At 45.8% G+C, this 4,091-nt stretch overlaps 2 non-coding genes across 2 annotated transcripts; both read left to right on the top strand.

Moving 5' to 3' along the window:
• The first annotated feature begins 2,986 nt into the window (after positions 1 to 2,986).
• TRNAD-GUC lies at positions 2,987 to 3,058 on the top strand. The gene has a single exon. It is a non-coding gene; the product is annotated as a tRNA-Asp (tRNA).
• Positions 3,059 to 3,687: 629 nt separating this feature from the next.
• Positions 3,688 to 3,759, top strand: TRNAW-CCA. The gene has a single exon. It is a non-coding gene; the product is annotated as a tRNA-Trp (tRNA).
• The last annotated feature ends 332 nt before the right edge of the window (positions 3,760 to 4,091 follow it).

Below are 4,091 nucleotides of genomic sequence, written 5' to 3'. Positions count from 1 at the left end.
GGCCACAATAGCCAAACTGTGGAAAGAGCCTCGGTGTCCATCGAAAGATGAATGTATAAAGAAGCTGTGGTTTATGTATACAATGGAATATTACTCAGCAATTAGAAACGACAAATACCCACCATTTGCTTCAACGTGGATGGAACTGGAGGATATTATGCTGAGTGAAATAAGTCAATCGGAGAAGGACAAACAGTGTATGTTCTCATTCATTTGGGGAATATGAATAATAGTGAAAGGGAATATAAAGGAAGGGAAAAGAAATGTTGGGAAATATCAGGAAGGGAGACAGAACATAAAGACTCCTAACTCGGGGAAACGAACTAGGGGTGGTGGAAGGGGAGGAGGGCGGGTGTTGGAGGGGAATGGGTGACGGGCACTGAGGTGGACACTTGATGGGATGAGCACTGGGTGTTGTTCTGTATGTTGGTAAATTGAACACCAATAAAAATTAATTAAAAATAAAATAAATAAATAAATTAATTAATTAATTAAAAAAATAAAAATAAAACATAAATCAGACCAGGTCATGTCTCTCTCCAAAACCCTACAGCAGCATATTTCCCCTCAGAATAAAAGTCAAAGTCTTTACAATGACCTCTAAGGCCCCATAGGCCTTTTAGATAGCTATGTGGCCACAGCCCTTACTTCAAGTCTGTTCAAATGCTACCTTACTAAAATGAGGCCTATTTGACCACTGTATTTAATCTGCCACTCTCTAAACCCTCTTATAATGTCATCTTTTTCTATTTCTGCTCTTGTCACCCTGTAGCATATTTATTTATTAAATTCACTGTTTGCTGGCTACCTTCTATTAGGATATAAGCTCCACAAGAGGATAATTTATTCATTAAAACCTCCTCCTATGTCTAAAACAATGCCCGGCACATTGTAGGTTCAATAGTGAATGAATAACTACAGTGCCTAAGCAATTAAAGATTAGTAAATATTAGTACAGGAACGAGTGTGACACATTATGCTGATACTAGCGATAAAGGTTTTCTCTCCCTAACACATATTTGTTAATATAAAGTATGTGGAACCATGGAGTAGGGTGAATTTTGTACAAGATTTGCAGTCAAGGCTTGGGTGATTCCTGGCCTCTCACCACTTTCTATCTGAGTGACTCTACAAGATTCTCTTCCTCCAACCTGTAAAATAGGGATAAAACACCCACCCTCTTGACCTCAGAGGACTGTGGAGAAGATGAAGTGAATGCAAATGGTTCTGCATGCTGTGATAAGCTCGACAGCCAGTTATTTAGGTAGAGCAAGATCTGAAACTTTCAATAACATTGATTGTCACCATGCTATTCACCTCCAAAGACAGTTCTGTGTTGTCCCTGCTGCCAGTAGATTTTAACCTTTACGTTCACCCTGTGCTGACAGTGAGGAATCTCTGAGCTCCCTTACCCTGTTCAGGTTAATCAACCTCTCTTCCTTTCCATTTTAGGAAAATGGGCAGCAGGTGCTCAGTTTCCTGCTCCATGATCTGTGCTGACTCAGGCCACTTCTTCATTTCCCTAGGGAGTGGAAAAAAAAAAGTAAAAACCCATGTATGAAAACAGGCATAGCTTTACCACAGCTTAGGTGCAGAGGATGATGTCTCTTCTGAAAGGACAAGGATTAAACCTTTTCTACTTGGAGTGGGGGAGGGGTGAAGACAGATCTTTCAATTAATCTGGGTTCCCACTTGCCCTGCAGTTTGGCCAACACAGAGACCTGGGACAAATCCCTTCAATCTTACAAGGAAAAAAAGCGGTCATCGTAGTTATCACAGTGCCCTTTGGACCTTACAACTTACTGGAACGTTAGGAGTAGAAGGAGGGCATAGGGCATGGAGTTTTATTGAGGTTTCTAGTGTACTTAACACACACACACACAAATATAAATATATATATATATATATATACACACACACACACACACACACACATATATATGCCCAAACAGGCCTAAGAAATTGCTGGGTTTTTTTTTTTTAAGTCTGCATTAAATAATCCCTTTCATCACATGGAAAAACACCACCTAACCTATGATCCCCCGCAAAAAAAAAAAAAAAAAAAAGTATTACTTCATTACCCTGCAAGGAATGGATTCCATACATTTAAGTGCTACGATGAAAACTTTCAATCATGTCAAGTCTGGGACTCTAGAAATTTGCTTATTTAGGGATCATGGTCAAAGTTTCTGTGGGAAAAAAAAAAAGTTTCTGTGGGAGGTCCTCTTTGGAAGGGGTTTGATTCTGTTCATGAAAAGGCTAAGGATGGCACAAATTATCCCATGAGCCCACCTTCTTCCTAACCGTAGGTTCAATTAACAGCACATCCTTGTTTTTTTTTTTTTTTACATCCTTGTTTTTGAATTATTTACATGTTATGATAATGATTTTTGCCATTTACGTGTTTATCATTTTCAAGCAAACTGTGGACGCCTCAGGAAAGAGACTGAAATACAGAAGAAGAAGAAGAAAATCAGCTAACACACTTTGGTTTGGGCCACAGCTGGCCCAATGCACGAGCGCCCTCGTGTCCCCAAAGGTGACAGATTGAGGCGGCACCGCAGCGTGGGTCAGCCCTGACTGCCCGGACGTCTGGCAACCATACGCTGGCCGTGAACTTCGAGTTCAGAATGAAAATAGAAATGTGTGAAGGTGACGCTGTGCTCCAGTTCACATCCTCTTGTCACTACTACATTAAAAACCTCCCTCCAGAAACCCAAATCCTCCGGAAAGCATACAGAGCCCCGGAACGCTATCTTCACCAACGCACCCCTAATAAGCACGGAAGCGCATTTCGATTCAGTTCTAAATAAGTCTCTCTTGCCGCTAACGAGGAGTCCAGGGAGCCCAGAGGGCATGGCGAGGGCACGAGCGAGCCCCGGGTTCGGGTTGTCTCACTTCCGGACAGTAAATGGAAGGGCGGTGAGCCTAGGGAGGGACCTTCATTACTTTTGAAAAGAAGTTTTAGAGACCAGCGGACACCAGCTCCTCGTTAGTATAGTGGTTAGTATCCCCGCCTGTCACGCGGGAGACCGGGGTTCAATTCCCCGACGGGGAGGTTGGCACGTTTTATCGATTCCCGTCGCTCTTTTCCGTACAGTTCACCTACGTCGCGCTAGGCCAACAAATACAAGACGCAGATACCTTTTGTGTGACTTTTAAAACGGGGGACCCTGAAGCTGAGAGCTCACTGCAACATAAAGGCTACCTGACTGGCAAAGCTTTACGTTGCCGGAGAAGCCGAGCCGCTGGCTGCCCCGCGCTAACAGCGGCCGCCAGAGCCCGCCTGCGCCTGCGCGTGCGCAATGACGCCCGCCAAATTCCAACTGGAGGTCACGACCCCGGCGCGGAGCCAGGAGTGGGGGCTGGGAGGGAGCCGGCGGAGTTTCCGGGCCTACAGGCCGGGCGGGAACGGAAGCGGCCTGGTGTGGCAGGGGGAGGAGCGCCTTCCCGGGCCCGGGGCCCAGCCTGGAAGGGAGACGCGCTCCTGCCGCCTCCGCTCGTTGCGCCCCCAAGTTCGGCGGAGGCTTAGCGATCAGTAAACCTGGGGCGCCAGAGGGCTCGGTGTCTAACTCCAGCCTGCGCGAGGCGGAGGGCCCAGCACAGAACTGGAAGGACGGACGCGTGTCCGGAGGAAACGCCATGTTACTTGAGTCCTAAGAAACCGCGCGAGCGACAGCCCAGCAGGACCTCGTGGCGCAACGGTAGCGCGTCTGACTCCAGATCAGAAGGCTGCGTGTTCGAATCACGTCGGGGTCATGGGCTTTTTTTTTTTCTTTGTAGACGTTTTTAAAACGCTGGCTTCTGGAGATCTAGGATTATTCCCGCCGTTTTTTGAAAATGCCTTTGATTTTAGGATTGAATCGTCTTCATAAGTTATCCTAGTAATCCTTAGTGTGCGAAAAGACAAGGCTGACTTCATACTGTTCAGTTTTGTACTGTTTGGCTTTGTGAAGGGAGTTTTCCGTCATTTAATGTGCGTAGCACCTAGAAGTGTGGATTGTTACTGCTGTGCACTAGTGGGTGTATCCATCAGTCCAGCGGCTCATCCCAAGAAATGTACAAGTTGTTTTCCCAAAAATGGTCTTGCT

The sequence above is a fragment of the Vulpes lagopus genome, chromosome 23 (assembly GCF_018345385.1).
Source record: "Vulpes lagopus strain Blue_001 chromosome 23, ASM1834538v1, whole genome shotgun sequence".
NCBI classification, from domain to species: Eukaryota; Metazoa; Chordata; class Mammalia; order Carnivora; family Canidae; genus Vulpes; species Vulpes lagopus.
Note: the sequence above shows the minus strand (reverse complement) of the source record. Positions and strands in the feature narration are given on the sequence as shown.